Source organism: Ovis aries, chromosome 17 (assembly GCF_016772045.2).
Source record: "Ovis aries strain OAR_USU_Benz2616 breed Rambouillet chromosome 17, ARS-UI_Ramb_v3.0, whole genome shotgun sequence".
Classification (NCBI taxonomy): Eukaryota; Metazoa; Chordata; class Mammalia; order Artiodactyla; family Bovidae; genus Ovis; species Ovis aries.
Window position 1 is genome coordinate 60,815,943 of NC_056070.1, and position 10,751 is coordinate 60,826,693.

General features: G+C 53.9%; 1 protein-coding gene and 1 pseudogene across 1 annotated transcript in view; both read left to right on the forward strand.

Moving 5' to 3' along the window:
• RBM19 (RNA binding motif protein 19) overlaps positions 1-1,070 on the forward strand; it is a 121,355-nt gene extending 120,285 nt beyond the window's left edge. The window contains exon 25 of the mRNA XM_027956555.2: positions 508-1,070. The gene's annotated coding sequence lies outside the window, so the exon portion shown is untranslated. The remainder of the gene's footprint in view (positions 1-507) is intronic.
• A 2,095-nt stretch (positions 1,071-3,165) lies between these two features.
• Positions 3,166-10,543, forward strand: LOC114118898 (large ribosomal subunit protein eL39-like; annotated as a pseudogene).
• The last annotated feature ends 208 nt before the right edge of the window (positions 10,544-10,751 follow it).

Consider the following 10,751-nt stretch of genomic DNA (forward strand, 5'->3'; position numbering starts at 1 on the left):
AGAGAGCAGGTGGGGCACCACCACGCTGGGGCGTCCCGCACAGCAGCACAGGAACCCGGAAGTGGCCAAACCTCCCACCCCCGAGTCCCGTGGCTCACTCCTCCCAGCAACCCCAAGATGCAGGCAGGGCCCCATCCGCCTGGGGCAAAGGTCAGAGCACAGAGGGACTTTGGGGTGCTCATTCCAGGGCGGGCAACTGCATGGCAGTGAGGACCTTCAGGCCCCGCTGCCCACAAGCCCAGAACAATCCCCAGGGTGACGGCCACTCTGTGGAACTGGGCCATCTGGGCGTGAAGCTCCCTAGCCCACCACAGCCCACTCTGGCCAGCACAGACCAAGTATCCTAGCCAGGTCAGCTCGCCTCCCTGGGTGCAGCCTCCACCTCACTAACTGGTTCCCACCACATAGGGCTTTAGCAAGAAAGAATCGAATTCATCAAAAAGAACGCAGACACGGTGCCAAGCATGTAAGTCAGCTCCAGAAGCTTCTCTTCTTGTCCCCTTCTAGGGCTGCTGAGCTGGAGTTCCCACCTCCGTCTCATCAAGGGACAGACGGCTCAGAGTCTGGAACATGGCCTCTGTCCTGCCCCTTCCTCGCCGCTCGGGACCGTGAGCCATGGTTTAGTCCTCCGTCCGTCCTCGCCGACCGTGGGCCCACTCACGAAGCACCAGGCTCCGAGCCCAGACACCAGCTCAGGTGGAGCTCAGCCGCATCCACTAATGGCAGACACCCTCTGCTCACAGGCCGGGGGCCCCACGAAATGCGAGCAGGTCCCCCAGCCCTGGCCAATGGGCTCCCAAGGCTCATCCCAGACTTGGGGCGCCCACATGCCCACACCTGTTGGAGATCCCAGCCCAGCACACGCCAAGATGGGGGTGATGGGCAGGAAAGAGCAGTAGCATATCTGCTCTGGGCCTGAATCCCAGCCCAGCCACCCCCAGCTTTGTGACTGTGGACCAGCAAGGTTCCGTCTGAGCCTCAGTGTAAAATGGGCGTAATCTTGTGCCTACCTCACAGACGGTGCTGGGACCATACCAGTCAATCCAAGTAAAGCCCAGAGCAAGCACTCATCAGCATTTTCCTTTCCCTCTTCATTTGCAGGGCTGTGGGGCTCCAAGCCAGAGCCCTGGGGTCTTCTGACTGGCTGTGTAAAATTTGCTCTGTGTGTTTTTTCTGGGAGGACTTTCTGATCTACATCTGGCAATTTCCACAGTAGCCTGGAATCCAGGCAACACCACATGACACTGACCGCCCTGCGAAGCTGAGCTTGTCCCTAGTTCACTGGGAGGCAGGTGCCTCCTAACCCGTCGTAGCCCATACCAGGAATGTAACAGAAGTGAAAGCCAGATCCAGTGTGTCTCATCCAGTCTTTATAGTGGAGTGTCCCACCAACCCCAGCATCAGACCTTGGCGTCTGGGTAGGGCCCCTTGGGGACCAGGCTCCTAAGTTGCCATGGGTCCCAGGAACGATAGGGCTGAGGTCCATACCCTCCCTCCCCACTGCTCGTCCTCTTTCAGGCCATGTGGATTCTCCTGAAATAAGATTGCAGGCCTGACACGGAAGGAGGTGACTTTGGCACTGATCTCACTGACCCAGATGAAGGTACTAGAACATCCCCAGAGAGTGGTTTGCCACCTCCTGGTTTTGCTGTGCCAGCTCGGGCCCTGCATTCAGACCATTCTGAGTGACTTAACCTTCAATTCCTCAGTTTCCTCATCTTTAAAATGGGCTGGTGCTGACAGCGCCTCCGTCACAGGGGTGCTGGGAGACCCAGAGAGCTTCAGGGATCCACAGGATGAGACTCCGTCTGACACCTGGGTCTCGAGTCTTTCTTTGACCTTCATGCCTTACTGCCTTCCCTGTGTCCAAGAGAAAAAGCTCACAATCCACAGACCAAGCCCAAGAAAGCTAAGGAATATCATGGGAGCAGGGGGGTCAGGAAGCTGATGGTCTGAGAGAGCTGCAAGGGAAGAAACCAGCCACTCACCCAGCCATTTACAGGGAGACTACGGACCCTCCCTTCCTGCCTGCCCGCCCCAGCCTGGCCTCTCTGCCTCTCACCCTGGGGGCTTCCTGTCTGGAGTGGAAGGATCCCCCCACCATAAACAAATAGGAACAGTTGCTTCCACACCCCTAGAGATTTCAGGGTGCCCCGACACCCCACCTTCATGCCACTCCTGGCTCTCTTAGATGCCAACAGCAGACTCCACCCTTTCCTAGAAGCACCGCATTCTCCACACACAGCCATAAACTGGATCATAATAGGTGCAGTGGCAACCCCACACCACACTTACAATAAAATCTTCCTCTTTACCAAGACAAGAAGCCCCTGTCTCATCTGCCCTGCCCCTGACTTACGGCCCTCTGGCCCTCACAGCACAATCTACCCCAGGGCCTTTGCACTTGCTCTATCCTCTGCCTGGGACATCACCCTTCCCCCACTTTTTTCCAGACTCTGTCCTTTCCCACTTCCACCCCACCTGCCACTTTCAGATCTTAGTCTAAGCTTCCCTCCCTCCCTCAGAGAGTCAGCCCCTGACCACCTTATCGCAAGCAGCACACACAGCTGGTCTCTCTGCCCAGCCCCTGCCCCCGCATCACTTCTCAACCCATCTTGTCGCTGAGAGGCATGGGGAGGGCCTGGAGTTTGAACTGGTGTCTCAGGAATACTGAGCCCCATCCCCGCCCCTGCACCAGTTCTTTGCTGTGGCATACAGGCCTTGAGAACAAGGGACCAAGTGAAAGCATTTTAGGGAAAAGGAATCCATCCAGCGAGTGCCGGGTGAACTGGAAGACTTCATGCCTTTGAGCCAAGGCAGTGGGGAGACTGATGGTCACTGGGCTCACCTGGGAAGTGGAGCATAGGGGGCTTTCAGAGAGGGGCTTCAGGCGAGCTTGAGCAATCATGGGACGTCACTGGTCCCAAACCACTGCAGATCTCAGAGAGAGATTCCAGAAATAAAGCACAGAGGTCACGGCTGAAGAAGGATGAGCTGTCTGATTTTCATGTAGACAGTCTCACCCCTTCCCAGAGGACCTGTGTCCTCCCAGATGGTCCAGGGAGAGCTAGGAAGAGCCCCTGATGGGGGCCAGGCTAGAGTTAGGTGCCCAAGAGAGGGCAGGTGATGCCAAAAGCCCAGGGAGTGTGAGGGAAGTGGGGCCATCTGTATCTGGACAAGGCCTCTGGGCTCGGGGTGTTGACACCTGGGGCCTGGATGGGAGAAAGAGAGGCAGCTGAGGCCCCTGAGCCTGGCGGGACAGACACCTCTGATGGATGAAGAGGGTCCCAGCCCTGCTGCAGAACACAAGGGGTCAGCCTGCAGGAGGGGGCAGGGGTCAGAACACATGGGCCCTGAGTCCAGGAAGGCCTGGTTTGGGATCTCAGCAATGCCACCCACTGCCTGTATGACCTCAGCACCTCTTGCCTTGATTCTCACGTCTTTAAAATGGGTGTAAAGAGAACCAGCGCTGCAGGATTTTTGTAAGGACTAACTAGAAGGTCTTTGATGGGAGATTCCCTGGTGCTTTGACTGCCGTGGCCCAGTTCAGTCCCTGGTGGGGGAACTGAGATCCTGCAAGATATGTGATGCAGCCAAAGGAAAAAGAAAAAAGGGATCCTGGAAGGAAAGGATTCAGCAGACTATTGGGCTTCTCTGGTGGTTCAGGTGGTATAGAATCTGCCTGCATTGCAGGAGACCCAGGTTCAATCCCTGGATCAGGAAGATCCCCTGGAGAAGGGAATGACTGCCCGCCCACTCCAGTATTCTTGCCTGGAGAATTCCATGGACAGAGGAGCCTGGCAGGCTATAGTCCATGGAGTCACAAAGAGTCGGACACAACTGAGCAACTAACACTTTGATTTTTCATACCTAGTGAACCGTAAGTAATGGTGAGTGAGTGAGTGATGGTCACGCAGTCGTGTCTGACTCCTTGCGACCCCATGGACTGTAGCCTACCAGGCTCCTCTGTCCATGGGGATTCTCCAGACAAGAACACTGGAGTGGGTTGCCATTCCCTTTTCCATAAGTAACGGTAGTAGTAGTAGTAGTAATTATGATCCTTATTATTCAACAAAGAAAACTTATGGGGCTACACCCAGGAAATGCCTAAGGAAGTCAGTACCTCACGTGTACATGCCAGACCATCTGGGGCCACGCTGGAGGCACAGGCAGGACTGGGTGGGAGTCAGCAGGAGGCAGGACATGATAGGAAGGAGCCGTGGTATCCTGGAAGGCAGCCTGGAGGGGGTGCCCTCTGCCCAGCACTTAACACAATCACTCGTCACAGAGCCTACAGCAGACTCGGGAGGGGCCCACGATTGCCCCCTCCCCCAGGATCCACCGCCTAGGTGTTGCTGCGCTCATTCCTAACCCTTGCAATCCTGGGGTCACCCGTGGGCAGCAGCACCCCCACCAGTGTCGCCTGTACGCCAGGCTCAGGTCCTTGGGTCTGCTTCTGGGCCATCGCACAGACCCGAGCCGTTTAAAGAAAGGCCCTGGTCAGCATCCTGCCAGCAAAGGCCCTCAGCCTTGGGGTGATGCCAGGGTGTGAGGCCTGCCTCTTCCCTCTCGGGAGAGCCGAGCTGATGTCCTCCAGCAGGTTTGCACACCAGGCAGGGGCTGGCATGGAGGATCACGAGACCAGAGAGAACCCAGTCCGAGCGGAAGCACCTTGACCCCAGGAAGGATGCCAGGCACCTTGTGGTGACTATGGGGGTGGGAGGGAGGGCAGAGACCAGAGGCAGAGAGAGGCTGGTGCAGTAAGTCCTCAAAGCCAGCCGCTGCTGCGTCATTCACCCATTCATCCATTGCACACTGGGCGTCCCTGTGGGCTCAGCTCTGTGCTGGGTGCCCAGGATGGTCTGTATCCAGACAAGGGTCTCTCCCAGGCTGAGACCCACGAACCAGGCAGAAGACAAATCTCCAGCGGCCTTTGCCCCCGTGGTTTTTCCTCCTTTCCTTTCACGGCCTTCCTTGGGCTCTTTTGTCTTTTGTGGCAGGACCCGTCCCTCCCAGCGCCCGCCCGAGCTCCGCAGCCTCTAGGAAGGGATTAGTGCAAGCCGAGCATGCAGGCTTTGGTGAACAGAGCCGAGTTTGGTTTCAACATCTAATTCAATTTGTTCTGCCGAGATTGAAATATGAAATGGTTGCCAGTCAAACGTTCAAAGGACGGCGAAGGGAGAGTGAGCGCCTGCTGAAATTTAAATTTTAATGAAAATGACTTTAACCCTTTGGTACTCCTTGCAGAAATGGAACACGTGCTCCCATCCCACAAAAAAAGAAAAAAAAAAGCCTCGGGTTCTCTCTGCTGAGCTTCATTAATAATATGCGATCATTTTTTTAAGCAGTATTAATAATAGCAGATTAATAGAATCCTGGCTTAATAATAATCTGTTCTCTCATGTTGCCCCAGCTGTTGAAATAAGCACCTTCCCCAAGCTGACTTTTTCTAACTCTACACTGGACAGTCCAGGCTCCCCTGTTAGAATGGCCCTCATAACACCTGAGCGCCTTCCTGGCACCTGTGCTATGCTTAGCTGCTCCGCTGTGTCCGACTCTGTGACCCCATGGACTGTATAGCCCACCTGGCTCCTCTGACCCTGGGATTCTGCAGGCAAGAATACTGGAGTGGGTTGCCATTTCCTTCTCCAATGCATGAGAGTGAAAATTGAAAGTAAAGTCGCTCAGTCGTGTCCAACTCTTCGAGACCCCAACAGGCCCCTCCATCCATGGGATTTTCCAGGCAAGAGTACTGGAGGTGCTTGTAAATATCTGATGAAGGAATGGATGCCACTTGATCCAGCCACTGTGAAAGGGAAATTTATGAGATGCACAGAAAAGGAGCATCAGAGGGACAGGTGACGTGCCCCCAGGTGACACGGCGCAAGGGGCTGCCTGTGGGACACGCCCAGCTCCGCACTTTTCTGCCCGAGGCAGCACATGCTCGCCGGAGAGCCTGGCCCTGTGTGGGTTGCAAATGCACGCCCTCCTCTCCTCGCCCTGTGTCGGGGGTGGACGGCACTCCTGTCCCCATTTTACAGATGAGGAGCTTGAGGCACAGGAAGGAAGGCCAACATGTGCCGGAACTCCAAACCCAACCTCAGGGCAGCTGGAATGAAAGCCATCAAATCACTTTCCCCCCAGTGAGGCTCTTCTTGCTCAGCATCTACTTGCCATGAACCCCGAACAGGCTTTTTGATATTGTTTTTAACACCATCAAACGCCATCGACCCCCACTACACGGGAGCTTTTTGGAGGCTCAGTGTGGCTGTGGAGGGCACCAAGGTAGAGAGTCAGGGTGATGGGGCACCCCCTGAGACTCCCGGAGGACAGTCGGCTCCCGAGGGCAGAGCCCGTGGCCTCATCCCTGGGGGCTCCTGTTGCTGCAGAGCCAAGGAGAGGACTGAACCCGGAACACCTGGGCACGTGCATCCCACAGGTGTTTACTGAGGCATCTGTGCACCACGCCCAGCCCTGGGTGCTGGAGGCAACCGTCCAGGGTCCCCAGGAGCTGTCAGTGGAATGTGGAGAGACAGCAAGCACATGTTTTCGCCTTTGGTGCCCCTGAGGCTACTATCCATGCGGAGGTGTCTGGAGGGGCTAAGGGAGGGCTCCCCGAGGAGGTGGTGTGAGAGCGGAGGGGGTAAGTGGCAGGGCAGTGGAAGTAAGGTCCCTGGGGTGGGAGAGCCCACTGCGCAGGCTCATTTTGGTTTGGGGAGTGGGGTACAGCCCTTGCAGTAATCCAGGAGAGATGTGGCAGCTTTGACCAACGGAAGAGGTGACAAGGTCCCAGAAAGTGAAGCCCAGCGGACAGGTTAGAGGTCTGGCTGCAGGCTCTGTGGAGGCATGCTTGGGGACTTTAGCAACTGGAAGAAAGAAGGCAGCATGTGCTGAGACAGGCCAAGTGCAGGAGCTGGCCCAGAGGGAAGCCAGGAGTTGGGTTTTTGATGTATTTGGTTGGAGACAGCTGTCAGGTGGAGATGGAGAGCTTTCTGGTGGATGTGTATCTCTAGTTCAGGGGAGAGGGCTGGGTCAAAGGCATACTAGAAAATCATGTTTTTCCCTTTAAGAAATCCAAAAAGCAGTGTGGTACTCAGAGCCCCATGCAGGAAGAGCTGGGATGTCCTCCCTTGGAGCTCACCAGTTCCTAGTTCATTTTGAAGCTACTTTTATAGTGTTCCAAACTCTTTGGGTCACAGGACCCCTTTTTCCAAGCAAAAGCCTCAGGCAGAACTCCAATGGAGAAAACAGAGAAAATAGAACCGCTGTCTTCAAAGTCAGGCAGGATACAGGGTCTGGCCCCCACTACCTGAGTGGGCAGAAAACTACTGATATATATGTCTCATGAAGCACTGGCTTCCCTGGTGGCTCAGATGGTAAAGCGTCTGCCTGCAATGTGGGAGACCAGGGTTCAATCCCTGGGTCGGGAAGATGCCCTGGAGAAGGAAATGGCAACCCACTCCAGTATTCTTGCTTGGAAAATCCCATACGGAGGAGCTTGGCGGGCTACAATCCATGGGGTTGAAAAGAGTCATACACGACTGAGCGACTAACACTCACTTTGGTGAAGCATGGAATACAGGCTTCCGAGGCATAAGTGCTAAGTTACTCCTGCTGCTGCTGCTGCTGCTGCTGCTAAGTCGCTCCAGTCGTGTCCGACTCTGTGCGACCCCATAGACGCAGCCCACCAGGCTCCACCGTCCCTGGGATTCTCCAGGCAAGAACACTGGAGTGGGTTGCCATGCCCTCCTCCAGGGGATCTTTCTGACCCAGGGATTGAACCCATGTCTTCTGTGGCTCCTGCCTTACAAGCTGGTTCTTTACCACTGAACCACCAGAAGACCCCTTCCATGGCACACGAGATGATTTTAGGCAGTCCCTGAGCTTTTATTTTTTTAACTTATGGGTTTATTTTCACATGTATGTTACACAGCTAGCTCATCAAACCAATGGTTTTGCTAAACTGTAAGAAGCAGGTTAAAAAAATGAATTTGTATAAAGAAAATTCTTAAGAACATGAATGTGATATAAAGAAGTGGTAGAGAAGGAACATGAGTGACCTAAACCAAGAGTCTGTATGCTGCAGCCCGTGGACCAGATCAAGCCGCTGCCTGTTTCTGTAAATAAAGTTTTATTGTCACACAGCCACACTCATTGGCTTCCAGATGGTCTAGACTGCCTTCCTGCTGATTCAGCAGAGCTGAGTAGTTATTAATACAACAGAGACTGTATGGCCTGCAAAGCCCAAAATATTTACTGTCTGGCCCTCTTCGTCAAGTCTGTCTGATCTAAAGCAAGCCCTTCCAATCTTACAGCTCAGCAAGCCAGCGCCAGAGAGGGTGGGTGGCTTCCCCGAGGTCACACCGCAGTATTGCTCCCCATTCTGTGCCTTTCTCACTCTGCTGCCTCTGCCCAGACCCCGCCAGGCTCCCCAGGCTGGAACCCCAGCTCTGCTGCTGACCTACAGCACAACCTTGAGCTTGCTCCTCGACCTCTCTGAACCTCAGTCTTCTCATCCATGAACTGAGGACGACAGCCCTACGACTCCCGAGGTTGAGAGGATCAAACGGGTACAGTGTGATCCCTGCCACGTGGCAAGCCCTAGACAAGCAGGCACTGTCGTTACCCCCAGTCCCCTAGGAGCAGACGTGCTCCCCGAGCCCGGGCACACTCTCGCCATCACCCACCACCCAGCACAAGCCCCAAGCCCAGGACCTTCTGGCTCAGCAACAAAATAAGAGAGGCCTTGCGATCTAATTAGAGCATCGCCAGAAGCCAGGGCTACATCCCCTCCAGCTTCCTTAATAGACCCCATTTCCCCTTAATTGCAGCTTTCATGAAAACGATCCTCTGGGGCTGCAGTGCCCCATCCTTGGGCTCAGGCCAACAGCAAACATTTCTCTGTGGTCGTGCAGATTTCTGGATGGCAGCTGCTCCTTCCTTCCCTGGGAACTGTCAGGAGCCCTTCCCTTCTCCTGGTCCCCCGAAAAGATTCCAGGCCACAATGCTTCCACCACCTTGCACATCTGGGTGTCACCCCACAACACAGGGCTGAGTCTCATTTGAGACGAGGCAGGTAAGGAAACAGGCTTGAGGACTGAAGGGAGCCTCCCACCCCTAATACTCCAGAAAGGTGCTGGAACAAGGCAGGTCTCCTTCCCTCCAGGCATCTACACTGGCCACCGCCCCACAGTCAAAGTTTTGACTGCTTGGGAGAAGGAAGGACGCTTGAGAAGACATAGCCCAAAACACTGGTTCCTCTACTGATTCTCCAACTGCGCTCCCCAGAGGAGCTAGGATGTGGGGCTCCTCCCGCTCCAGGATTTCTACTCTCGAGTTCTACGCCCAGCCCTTGTGGAATAAACATGTCACCGCAACAGTTTTGAGCTGCGAGACCTTCTGTATACCCTGAGATGCTTAGCCAGCTTCTCCTGGTGCTCAACTGAAGAACAGGAGCCAGCTAGGAATATAGCCAGCTGTGGTGACCTTGCAGACACACGGTGTAGCAGTTAGAGTATATGTCCTCTTGTTGTGACAAACCCCAAAATCCACGGTTTTAAAGCAGATGGAGGCTGACTCAAGGAAGCTGTCTTCTCGTCTCTGCCACGCTGCGCTCAATCGCTCAGTTGAGTCCGATATTTGCGAGCCCGTGGACTGTAGCCCACCAAGCTCCTCTCTGTCCATGAGATTCTCCAGGCAAGAATACTGGAGTGGGTTGCCATTTCCTCCTCCAGGGGATCTTCCCAACCCAAGGATTGGACCAGGATCGCCTGTGTCGGGAGGTGGATTCATTACCACTTGGCCCCCTGGGAAGCCCCCGGCCATCCTATGTGTGGCTGAATGTGGTCCTCACCATGTCTTCTCACAAGACTTTCAGGCGATTCCTGGCCAGGAAACAAAAGCAGAATCATCCCATTCTCCAGTGGATTTGAATGAAAACTGGTAATAAAATCAGGTACGACCCCAAGAGAAGACATTGGAGAAGAACCAGGCTGGGTTGTAAGGAGCCTCGCATAGGAAGTGACACCCACATATGTGGTGTCCAGGTCACTTGTGTCTGATCACATCACAGTAGAGAGAACGTCACTACTGTCTGAACAGGCACGTGTGTCTTATGGGACAGATGGGAAGGCTGTTTCTCTCGTCGGTGTTGCTCAATGAGGGCTTTGGCTTAGTGATAAACATGTGAGAGCTTTTGTTGGAAAAAAAAAAAAGGAAGCCTTCAAGAGCTTGTCCGCAAGTGTGGGGTTTCCCACCAAGTCACTGACCTTAAATTGAACTCATGTAAACTAATACCAGGGTTTAAATTCACTTATGTTTATAATCATGTCATGTCGGTTCATACATATATTTTGGAATCATGTCATGAGAATTTATTATGTGTAAATTCATCAAAGACGAACATGCCTGTTCGGGCTGAAGTATTTCCATGCTACCAAGTCAATGTCAGTGTGTGGAATTATGTTTTTGCTTGTTTTTTGTTTAAAGCCTTTAATTAATCTTTAAAAATTGTTCTATAATAAATACCCGTTTTCATGTTTGAAAAAAAAAAAAAAAAGGTCGTCCCTAGTCCAGCCTCTGGAGAAGCAGGCCATTCAGAGACTCTTTAAATTGCTAAAATCAGGAAAGTTCTAGCCAGGCAGGTGAGTCTGGCCTCCTTGATGTATCTTCTCACTTCAGGAGCGTTTGTGCTGCCAAGGGACCCAGATGGAGCTCATCAAGCCCCCAGGTGTCAGTGGACCAGCAAGTTT